This window comes from Lycium ferocissimum, chromosome 4, assembly GCF_029784015.1.
Source record: "Lycium ferocissimum isolate CSIRO_LF1 chromosome 4, AGI_CSIRO_Lferr_CH_V1, whole genome shotgun sequence".
Classification (NCBI taxonomy): domain Eukaryota; kingdom Viridiplantae; phylum Streptophyta; class Magnoliopsida; order Solanales; family Solanaceae; genus Lycium; species Lycium ferocissimum.
Window position 1 is genome coordinate 73,098,078 of NC_081345.1, and position 12,963 is coordinate 73,111,040.

Genomic DNA, 12,963 nt, shown 5'->3' on the forward strand with positions numbered 1-12,963 from the left:
GGTCGTCGCAAGTTACATTCATAAGTTCGCTGAAACTTGGGTAAGATGTCACTGAGCTTTTCTTCCAATCTACTTAGATATATGGGGTGATCCACCCACCAAATTAAACGTCCAAGGGTCTAGTTTCTATCTCATTAAACTATTCGTCGATATGACATCGGAATAGTGAGATATTCGCGTTTTCACGAGATTACGCAGGAAGACCCATGTGGGACCCACATAGTCGGTGGAAACATATCCAGTTGTATATAAAGTGGTGGAACATCTTTGGGACCTCATTTCTCACCATTTCTGATCCTAAGCACCTCCAAAATACGCCTAAGACATCTCCCTCTCATCTAAATAAAGTTCTACAAGAAATAAAAGTGGTTTTCCCTTGGAGATCATAGAAGTGTAAGAAAAAGCTTGTTCTTTCATTGTTGTGGTGGATTAAAGTTACTTCAAGCCGAAGTAAGGTGTAAGGCGGGATGCTTTTTGTGCATCTAAGGTAAGACTCACCCTCTCCTACATATATATGAGTTTAATGAAGTCTTTGAAGTGTGGTTTGATTAAGAACTTGTGAAATAAAGGTTGAAAGTTGTAGTTGAGGTTCTTGTGGCGTTTGAAATGTTTGAGGTTTACTGAGCTATGTTTTGGTTGGAAATTGATGGAGTAACTTTATTATGATGTTGTTAATGTTGTTCTTGTGTTTTTAGTGTAGTTTTGACCTTGCGGAAAGTAGAGGAAAAGAGGGGAGGTGCTATCCAATTTCGTATAAGCAAGTTGCCACTTGTCAGTGGTCGTTATGCTTCTTATGTTAATAAAAGATTGTGTTTCCATCTTGTAGACTAGCGTATTGGTGAGTCGCTTGCGGAGTTGTGAAGGACGCCTATGGTTGAAGGTATGTAAGATTTCATTTCATCATTTTGGCATGATTCCAGAACTTACGTCCTCATTATAAGATCTTCAAGGGGATGATTTGATGTATGCATTTCAGCCTAAAAGTTGAGATTCGTCTACAAGACTATGAATAGTGGTATGATAAAGATGAGTCGTTCCTAGTAGTAATTCCCTCAGATTAACCTCTAGCAGCAAATAGATCTCCTGAGAGTCTAGCGCCTTGCCGTACTAAAGAGTTAAGAGTTAAGTAGAATAAGCTATATGAGAGTAGTACAATGAGTTAAGCGAATCACATAACTTACAAAATATGAAGAATAAGTGCGACCCGTAAAGTATTGCAATATCCAGAATTCATTAATACATATATAGCTAAATGGTTACGAGATTGATAAGAAACCACGAAGTTGGTTGTGTTACTCCTAAGTCAAAGGAGACAATACAAAAGGCAATAAAGAGTTAAATTGCGGCATATGTTGCCTATTGAGTCATAGAGATTACTGAACAGGGTAAATTCCGTAATGAGACTATGAACCGAGAGATTGTGAGCTCGCAGCTTCTTGTGCATTGATTAACAATTTTATATAAGCAATTCAACAAGCTAAACCTATTATATAGTTTATAAAAAAAAGAATCGTAGCATTTCCTGAAATAGATCGTAAGTTTAATTAAGAGATATACAAGTTCAGAAAATGGTCATAAAACGGTGATAGGCGAATCCGCTTATTGTGACCCATCGCATAATGGTTTGCATAATTAGACCAATGAACTATAGGTATCACATAGCTCACAGAAGTGTGGAATCGTATAATTCTAAAATCAGACTATAATGATAAAAAAGACAACAGCGCCTTCCCTAAAGTAGTTACACGACTCCTCGGTGGTAAGGTAAAAGTGGAATACGAATAAGAATGATCGCAAGAGGTTTAATGAGACCATAAGTTGTTAGCGACAGCAAGTTACTTATAAGTTTGTGAGCATACAGATCAGACCTTAACATATAGACGTCGATTGACGCTTGCATGTTATTATAAAGTTGATGATGTATAAGATACGAACTGTACAGACAGACTATGAACCCGTAGGTGTACAGTATGTAAGATTAGCCCTATAGACGGTTTATGAACACATAGGTGCATTATAAGGGTTGATGTGGAAGGTCTCAGTTGGACGCAGTTCAGACCGAGTGTTGTGAGCCGTACGGACGGTATATTATGTTACACGTATGAGCCATTAGATATGCATGTAAGTGAGCCTTACAGATGGTCTCCACTGAAACGCATAAGCGCCGCTCTTGTATTTCAATGTAGCCTAAGGGGCATATGACTTAACAGATGTAAGTAATTAAATCCAGTATGCGATGAAAAAATAGTATGATAGTTCCACAGTATGAAAGCATATTCATACAAGTTCAGATGTCCCGCAGTATGGTAAGACGAGTATATAGTGTTGATGTCCCGCAGTATGGTAAGACGAGTATATAGTGTTCCAGTATGTTAATTCATATCCTTCCAGCAAAGTTTTACTTATATATTATGTATATTCATGAGCTCCAGAGTTAGGTATACATATCATTTACTGCATCATCGCATACATTTGCCTTCGGGGCTATACAGAGATATACTATATATATGCTCAGCCTATGAGCTGGAGAGATATCCCCGGCCTATGAGCTGGAGAGATATGCCCGGCCTATGAGCTGGAGAGATATTCTATTATTACACAGAGATGCCATTCTAGTAGCTGCCTATCTCATCAATAGAATGCCACCTAAAACTCTCAACTTTCAGAGTCCTTTGGAAGCTTTAAAGGGTAGAAATAACTATATTGCTCCTCCCAAGATATTTGGATGTGTTTGCTTTGTTCACACTAGGAACTCCGAAAAACTTGATCCTAGAGCTCTTAAGTGTGTCTTTATTGGGTATTCTCCAAAACGGAAAGGGTACAAATGTTATCACCCTCCTTCCCAGAGAACCTTCATCAGCATGGATGTTACCTTTTGAGAATCTAAGTCCTATTTCAGTATTACACCATCACCTCTTCACGGGGAGAATTATTGAGCCTCATAAGGCCAGACAGAGATATCTATACTATTATATTATATAAGAGATGAGTTAGAGCAGGTAAATGTAATTCCAGAGTATCTTTGATTCTCAGTTGATTTCATATATCAGTTTCAGTTATTCAGTTGCCTTACATACTCAGTACATTATTCGTACTGATGTCCCTTTGCCGGGGGCGCTGTATTTCATACCTGCAGGTTCTTATAGACATGCAGAGAGACTTTCTTAGTAGACAGTGCAGAGTATCAACTGATTGGTAAGCTCCACTTCATCCGGAGTTACCAGGTCCATAGTTAGTATTTCTTTGTGTATATAGAGATGATGGGGGCCGGGGCCCTGTCCCAACCACAGTACAGTTTGATCTTCTTAGAGGCTTGTAGACGTGTCCTGTATATTCAGTATATCATCATGGTGTCCTTTTTGTCCCTCGTTTATATCTTGTTTTGGGTTTTGCTATTTGCAGATATGCAAAGTGGCCTTGTCGGGCCATTCAGATATGTTATGTATACATTGGGCTGATCCCATTTGGAGAGATGTTTGTCATTTACGGAGTTTCATGGTTCGACTGTATCGGTTTGAGATGTCATGTTTTACTTACAGTTGGCCTTGTTGGCCCAGATTGTTGTATGTATGTCTAGAGTTCATGAGCTATAGATGGTACACTCGGGGTCAAGTATGGCACTGGGTCCTGGTCTCGCTTCCCAGATTTGGGGCGTGACAAACTTGGTATCAGAGTAGATCGTGTCTTAGGGAGTCTACAAAGTCATGTCTAGTAGAGCCTTACTTATGAATGTGTTCTGCACGACATTTATAATCAGGAGGCTACAGGGCATTTAGAAATTGGTTACCCTTCTTTCGGATCCGCATCGTGCTACGGAGCTGAGTCATAAGAAGTCAAATATAACTCATGTCTGATTATGTTGTACAGATATGCCTGTGACAGGAAAAGCTGCAACTAGCCAGAAGGCTAAAGTAGTTGAGAGGGTGAGTACGAGTAAGCCACTGCTGACTGATGTTGATCGATTTGAGAATCAGGACGAGTCTCCTTCTAAAGTATCCCCCCACCAGTACCTGAGGAGCCTTATAGAGCTCCAACATTTATAGTTCCTCCCTCAGTTTCATCAGATCAGGATACCAAAGAGCAATACAGTTATTGACGCAGTTAGTAGCCGCTCAGGACTAGCAACATACTAGAGTGCCAGCTAATACGGGACCCCTATAAGGGCCGGGAAGTTCTAGAGTTAGAGAGCTTATCGGGTTAAGTCCCGCAGAGTTCTCAGGGACAAATCAGGATGATCACCCTTAGAATTTCATTAATCAGCTGTACAGAATATTCAAAGTCATGCATGCTCAGGGGATTGAGGTAGCAAAATTGACAGGTTTTAGGCTGCGAGGTATAGTGGTTCTATGGTATGAGGCATAGGAATGGTCCAGGGGATCGGATGCACCCCTAGCTGAGTAGGGAGAGTTTTCAGAGACTTTCCTAGATCATTACCTTCCACTGGAGATTTTGGAGGCCAGAGTTGATCAGTTCTTGGCCCTTAAATAGGGCCATATGATTGTCTGAGAATATAGTCTTCGGTTTGACTCATTGGCCAGATATGCTCCATCGATTGTGGATATGATGCAATCTAGAGAACATCAATTTATAGCGGGTATTTAGCCGCATCTGATAGATGATTGCACCAAGGAACCTTTGAATGACAATATGGATATTTAACGTATTCAAGCCTTTTCTCATAACCTAAAAGAGCGTAGGCAGCAGCAGTAGATAGACCAAGTTCGAGGTGAACAACAGAGTAAGAGGAGTAAGGTAATTAGATAGTATAGAGATCCATTAAGTAGGTCCCAGAAAAAGTCAATGAAAAGGGGTCATTCTGTAGCCCAAATGGGAAATAGTTCATACGGATGTCATGGTTCTAGATATGACCAAGGTGGCCCATCAGGGGCAAGTCACAGATCGATGGCATAAGGAGTGCAGGGTTAGGAAAGTACTAGACAGATACCGTCGCCTCCGCTATGTTACCAGCAGTGCAGGAGGAGACATACTAGACCATGCCTACGAGGCTTAGATACTTGTTTTAGATGTGGAATCCTGGGGTACATAGCGTGAGATTGCCCGACATTAGGATAGGGAGACAATAATACACATTGAGTCACCGTCATAAAGGCACCTAGGTATGTTATCATTTTCAATAAATAAGGTTATGTAGTGGTAGAGCATTCGTATCTTATATGATCGGCTAAGAATAGAGGATGTACTAGAAAGATTGGAACATTTAGAATGGTATATGAAGTTAGAATGAGTCGCCTTAAGATGAATTATGACGAGATAGCAATAAAGGGCTTAGGTTAATACATGTATGATAAGGAATGTAGGAATAGCTTTTGGTTAAATAAGGGAACCTAGTGATACTAACCAAGGTGCAAATTATGATGAAACATAAACTGCTTAGTTACGATTGAGTTATAAGAGTAGAATGGCATAGATCATGAGATGGAATATAGCAAAAATCATAAGTTCGAAAGAGTTTTGACGATAAGTTTTAGTGCAAGAAAGAAGCCTAAAGGGGGGAATACCATGAGTTTCAGATATGCTCACAAGAATAATTGCCTAGATAGCAGGCACTATACCAGAGCTTCAGTGTAAGCCCGTTGAGCCACGAGACTAGTACGCGTGTAAGTTTAAAATTCGAGGACGAATGTTCTCAAGGGGGGAATGATGTTACTTTGTACGTTGAAGTGCATCATAAGTTAGTCGATGTAAGCTCAGAGAGAAATACTATTCTCAAGTTTGTAAGTGTTTAAAACCACGTATAGCACTGTTGGAAGGTTTAGACGTTAAATGAATCGAAGAAAATAAGTTTCGTCGAAAGTCGGCAAGTTAGGAATATTATAACTAATACTTTCGGGGTAAGACTAGGGGTGATTAACATAGTAAGTAGTTCATGTTATGAGGCATTTGAATCATATAATATTCGTATGTTAAGTTTTGGAATCAAGCAAGTTGCAAAACGGAAGTCGACAAAGATCGTCGCAAGTTACGTTCATAAGTTCGCTGAAATTTGGGTCAGATGTCACTGAGCTTTTCTACCAATCTACTTGGAGTTAAATGGTGGTCCACCCATCAAATTGAATCTTTATGAGTCTAGTTTCCAATGCATTAAATCTTTTGTCGATACGACGTCAGAGTAGAGAGATATTTGCATTTTTGTGAAACTACGCAAGTAACCCCCTTTGGGACCCACATAGTCAGCGGAAACTTATCCAGTTTTATATAAAGCGGTGGAACGTCTTTGGGACCTCATTGCCTACAATTTCTGATCCTAAACACCTCCAAAATACTCCCAAGACATCTCCCTATAATCTAAGTAACGTTCTAAAAGAAATCAAAGTGGTTTTCCCTTGGAGATCATAGAAGTGCAAGAGAAAGCTTGTTCTTTATAACGACCGTTTGGTCATTATAGGACTTTTGACCCATCTACCCTGTTGACCTTTCCCTAAGCCCTATTAGTATGATTTTGACCCGCGGGGATGGGTGGTATGATTCCCGAGGTGATCAGGCGATATTTATGATGTCTTTTGTGAAATAGAGCCTTAAAGCAAAAAAATGTTTGACCAATAGTTGACTTTTGAGTAAACGGACCTTGTTCGAAAATCTGTCAATTTTGAGAGGTTCGAATGGTCAATTGTGACTTGGCGGGATGTTTGGTTCGACTCCCAAGGCACTTGGGAGCGTTTCTGGGTATTGGTTGGAAAGTTAGTATTTGGCCATTGGGTGTTGATCCGGTCAAACAGACCTCCATTGGGAATTCCGAAACCGCGAGTGACTCTGTAGCCTATTTTTATGTGTGAATCCATGTCTGGTTTGTATCTGTGAAGTCTCGAGTGATTGTCGGATTTCGGGATTGAGATAGTGAAAAACCAGGAAATTCAAGTCTCTGGTGTCCGCCGTAGCGGCACCAGTTACGGTGTAGTGGACCCGCTGTAGTGAGGCCTGGTCCGCTACGGAGAGTTTAAGGGGATGTTGGTGAGTTATTACAAAAGCTGGTAGTCCGCTGTGGCGGACTCGTTGCAAAGAAAGTGTAGGCTGTTGTGGCGGTCCCGATGTAACAGACGGTTCACCTGCTGCAGGGAATGACAGGACCAGAATCCTATTTAATGCCTAGTTAAAACCCTTCATTTCCAATCACTTCATATTATTCCTAAGCATCTTTTGAGGTGATTTGAAGAGTTCTTGGCTGATTTCTCTTGTGGGTAAGTTAGAATTCATTTCTTTACCTTTCATAAGCTTGAACCCATGCTAGAATTTCTATAGAACTTAAGAGGAAAGATAGGTTTTGATGTCTATTTCATTATTTGAGTTTAAGTCTTTCTAAATGGAATTGTTGGAGGATTTGCCTAATCTAAGTATGGAATTTGATGATTTAGTAACTAATAGGCTTCAATCTTCCATTATTGTTGATGAAATTGAAGATTGAAAGTTAGGGTTTATACCCAAATTGGGGTTTTTGACTTGAATGATGTAATTCACCTATTTTTGAGTTAACCTAGCAATTGAATAGTAGAATTGAACTTTTAGAATGTTGGGTTACCGATTTCACTTTCAAAATACCCGTTTTACCCTTGTAGGCTCGTTTCCCCCTTTTTCCATAGTTGATTTTGATTCGAAAGATAGCCTAGCAATATGGGTATTGTTCTTCCTAATTCTAACTTAGAATTATATTATGGATAGACTTTGAGTATTTGGAGGCTCTCCAAAAAGGCAAAGCAAAGGTGTGATTGTTCGTGGCTCCCACTCGGCTACTAGGTAGGTTACGGCTTACCTTATGGTTAGACTTTGGTTAGAAAAGCCTATTTAGAGTTAGTGATTGTTGGAGAAATCATGTTGCGCCTTCGGGTATGAAGTTGGAATGGATTACTTAGGTTGATAGTGCTGTTTGATTGTGGCTTGTTGCTTTGTTGTGATCTATTAGCTTGTTGCCACGTGCGTGATACTAGACTTGCTGTTGAGTTTCCTTATCATGATTGTGAACCCGTATCTCTCATTTATTTGGTATTGTCTTGTAAAGAGGAAGGATGTAATTTATTCGTGATATTGTGATAGGGGCTCATGTGTGGCACAATTGATATTGATAGATTCTCGTGATATGTATCCATGTGTGGCACAATTGATATAGATAGATTCTCATTGGCATTGATATCATTCATATTCATGCATTTGGATCAGGTTGCGCACCACAACATATTTTACACATATATTGGATCGGGTTGCGCGCTGCAACATATATTATACATATTTTGGACCGGGTTGCACGTTCGGCAACATATATATATATATATATATATATGTTGAATCCTGCTATGCGCCGTAGCAGGCACATGGACTTCGCAGGTCCCCCATGGGTCATGACTATCAAGGCTTGGAGGTATTCCGCCTGGAGCGTGTGTGTATCATTACATTGCATATGCATTCATCATTATCATCTCATTTTGCATCTATTGATCAGGTTCGTGGGTTGTACTTGGGGTTGTGATCATTCTGGAGAATTGTGGAAAACTTGGCAAACTTGTGTTTAGGTGCTTCACCATAGGCTATGATTTGGCTGTGATTTTTCTGTACTTGTGATAATATTATTGGACCGTGTTGATTGATACTTGATTGTGGGCATGTTTATCTTCTGGTCTCTTCCTTTATATATGGTTGGCTAATTGTTATCAGCCTATGATACCTACCAATATATAGTATTTGTACTGATACTACCTTGCTGCATTCTTTTATGAGTGTAGAGTATGTGACAGGGTCGATTTCCTATCCTCGTGGCTGATTCCTGAGGCTTTGCTAACGAGCATCCAGGGTGAGCACATGGATCGATCCGCAGCCCGGATGCCTCTTCTTATTTACTTGTCTTATTTTGATATTCCGAGATAGTATTCCACTTTTTAGACTATATTCAAACTTGTAGTAGTGGCTCTTGTACGGCCCTAGACCAGATTACTCGGGATTATTTGTATTATTTCGTCACTTAATTACTTATCTATTCTAGACTTAATATATGAATTCGATGGTTGGGTTTACTTTATTTTTAATTTGAATTGTGATAAGTGATGGGTTCGCCTACCAGGTGGGAAAAAGGTAGGTGCCCGTACGTTCCCCAATTTGGGACGTGACATTCTTACCTTGTTGTGGTAAGATTTAAGTTACTTCAAGTCGAAGTAAGGTGTAAAGGGGGATGATTTTTGTGCTTCTAAGGTAAGACTCACCCTCTCCTACATATATAAGAGTTTAATGAAGTCTTTGAAGTGTGGTTTGATTAAGAACTTGTGAAATAAAGGTTTAAAGTTGTAGTTGAGGTGCTTGTGGCGTGTGGACTGTTTTGAGGTGTTATTGAGCTATGTTTTGGCTAGAAATTGATGGAGTAACTTGCATATGATGTTTTTAATGTGTTTCTTGTATTGTTAGTGTTATTTTGAGCTTGCGGAAAGTAGAGGAAAAAATAGGAGGTGCTGTCCAATTTCATATAAGCTAGTTGCCGCTTGTCGGCTATCGTTATGCTTCTTATGTTAATGAAAGATTGTGCTTCCATCTTGTAGACAAGCATATTGGTGAGACTTGCAGAGTTGTCAAGGACGGCTATGATTGAAGGTATGTAAGATTTCCTTTCATCTTTTTGGTATGGTTTTAGAAATTGCGCCCTCCTTATGAGATATTTAAGGGACGATTTGATGTGTGTATTTCAGCCTGAGAGTTGAGATTCGTTTACGGGACTATGAATAGTAGTATGATAAAGATGAGTCTTTCCTACTGGTAATTCCCTCGAATTAACCTCTAGCGGCAAATAGAGCTTCCAAGAGTCTAGTGCCTTGCCATACTAAGAAGTTGAGAGTTAAGCATAATAAGCTATATGCGAGTAGTACAATGAGTTAAGAGAATTACATAACTTACAGAATTTGAAGAATGAGTGCGACCCATAAAGTATTGCAATATCCAGAATTCATCAATACATATATAGTTATATGGTTATGAGATTGATAAGAAACCACGAAGGTGGTTGTGTTACTCCTAAGTCAAAGGAGACTATGCATAAGGCAATAAAGAGTTAAATGAAGACATGTTTCCTATTGCGTCATAGAGATTACAGAACAGGCTAAATTTCATAATGAGACTATGAACCGATAGATTGTGAGCATGTAGGTTCTTGTGCATTAATTAACAATTTCATAAGTTGAACTAAGAGAGATACAAGTTAAGAAAAAGGTTATAAAACGGTAATAGGAAAATCCACTTATTATTACACATCGCATAATGGTTTATATAATTAGACAACCGAGCTATACGTATCACATAGCTCACAGAAGGGTATATAATTCTAAAATCAGATTAAAATGTTAAAACAAACCAGAAATGTTTTCCCTGAGGAAGTTTTACGACTCCTCAGTGGTAAGGTAAAAATGGAATATGAATAAGAATGATCATAAGAGGTTTAATGAAATCGTAAGTAGTTAGCGATAGCAAGTTACTTGTAAGCTTATGAGCATACAGATCAGAGCTTAACTTATAGACGTTGATTGACACATGTATGATGATGTATAAGATATGAACCCTTCGAACGGACTATGAACGTGTAGGTGTACAGTATGTATGATTAGCCCTATGGATGGTCTATGAACGCATGTCCATTATAAGGGTTGATGTGGATGGTCTCGGTAGCACGCACAGTCCAGCCTGAGTGTTGTGAGCCGTACGCATGGTCTATTATGTTACGCCTGCAAGCCACTAGATATGCATGATTGTAAGTGAGCATTACAGACGGTCTCCAGTGGACCACGTAAGTGCCACTCTTGCATCTCAATGTAGCCTAAGGGGTATATGACTTAATAGAAGTAAGTAATCAAATCCAGTACACGATGACAGAACAGTATGATAGTTCCATGGTCTAACAACATATTCAGATAAGTTGAGATGTCGTGCAGTACGGTAAGACGAGTATAGAGTGTTCCAGTATTTTAATTCATATCCTTCCAGCAACGTTTTACTTATACATTATTTATATTCATGAGCTCTAGGGTTAGGTTTACATATCATTTACAGCGTAATTGCATACATTTGCCTTCGGAGCTATACAAAGATATATTAAATGTATGCCCAGCTTATGAGCTGGAGAGATATGCCAGGCCTATAAGTCGGAGAGATATACTCTATGTATGCCCAGCCTATGAGCTGGAGAGATATGTCGGGCCTATGAGCTGGAGAGATATGCCCGACCTATGAGCTAGAGAAATATACTATTATTACACGGAGATATACCGAGCCTTATAAGGTCAGACAGAGATAGCTATACTATTATATTATATTATATAAGAGATGAGTCAGAGTAGGTAAGTGTAATTCTAGATTATCTTTGATTCTCAGTTGTTTTCATATATCAGTTTCAGTTATTCAATTGCCTTACATACTCGGTACATTATTCGTACTGACGTCCCTTTACTGGGGGCGTTGTATTTCATGCTTGCAGGTTCTGATAGACAGATAGAGAGACCTTCCCAGTAGATAATGCAGAATATCTGCTTGATTGGTAAGCTCCACTTCATCAGGAGTTACCAGGTCCAGAGTTAGTATTGCTTTGTGCATATGGAGATGATGGGTAGGCCGGAACCCTGTCCTAACCACAATATAGTTTGATCTTCTTAGAGGCTTGTAGAGGTTTCTTGTATATTCAATATATCAGCATGGTGACCTTGTCAGCTCTTGTTTATATCTTGTTTTGGGTTTTGTTGTTTGTATATGTGAAGTGGCCTTGTCAGACCATACAGATATGTTATGTATATACATTGGGATGATCCCATTCAAAGAGATGTTTGTCATTTACAGAGTTCCAGATTTCGGCCTGAGATTTCATGTTTTACTTACAGTTGGCCTTTTTGGCCCAGATTGTTGTATGTATGTCTAGAGTTCATGAGTTACAGATGGTATGCTGGGGGTCAAGTAAGGCACCGTGTTCCGATCTCGCTCCCCAGATTTTGGGCATGACAGAGAACATTTAGTTATTAGGAGTATTTATTAAAAAGACACAGTCCTTTAGAAATCATTTGTTTAGTATTGGGGTTCTCATTTTTAATATAATATAAGTAGATAGATAGATATTTTATGAAGAACAAACTTGAGTTGTCATGTAACTATTACTATTATTTAATTGTAAAAGAAGAAGAGGAAGTTTAGGAAGTGAAAAACCGGTTTGATGCATGTGCGTTAGGCATATCAATACGTTGTGCAATAGCATTATGAGGTCTTATTAACAAAATACAACGAACCACTCAGAAGTTTTTGGACGTATACTCAAATAAATCTTTTGGAAAAAAAAATCTTGAATCTCTCAATTGATTTATAGAAATTGGACGAAATGAAATAACATTTAGGGATTTAAAAAGGTGCCAAAGTCGCCCCCCCTCCCCCGCGCATCAATTTGCAGTGGAGATGCGGCTCAGCATATTGGATATGCGACTGCATATCCCCTCCTCTCCTTGTGGAGGAGTTGGGAAATGAAGGCTACCTATTTGGTGAGTTTGCGGCTAGTTTACTGCACAGGAAACTCAGTTTACAGCCGACTGGTCTACAAACTCTGATTTTCGCGAAAATGCGTTCTTTTCGATTCGTTTGACCTCCAATGCTTATGGAACCTTCTTGTCACTTGCATAAAACTTCATTAAACATCTAAGGGGCCCTTTAGCTCCCCCTCAAGGCAATGCTAAGCAACGTATAACTCAAATGATAAGAAATCTTCCCAAAACATGACTCAAACTCCAATTTCTTTAACAAACTTAATTTCCCCGATTCATATGACTCCGAAACCTTAAGGTACATACTTAGAATTATTATATACCTTCCTTAACCTTATAAGAGTTTCATGTCCACTTTAGGCTTGTGTTAGTTTACCCATAAATTCAAACGACACGAAATTTCCAAGGTGTAACAATCTCTTCCTTAAGTTTACTTCATGTCAGGGTTATCCCTTTATTTTGTTAT

At 39.1% G+C, this 12,963-nt stretch overlaps 1 long non-coding RNA gene across 2 annotated transcripts; it reads left to right on the plus strand.

The window, feature by feature from the left end:
• The first annotated feature begins 290 nt into the window (after positions 1–290).
• Positions 291–11,903, plus strand: LOC132053642 (uncharacterized). Of its 2 annotated transcripts, none has more exons than XR_009414196.1 (3): positions 291–487; positions 696–884; positions 11,456–11,903. It is a non-coding gene; the product is annotated as an uncharacterized LOC132053642 (long non-coding RNA). The 2 variants fall into 2 exon arrangements; XR_009414197.1 differs by having other exon boundaries at positions 701–884.
• Positions 11,904–12,963: the final 1,060 nt, after the last annotated feature.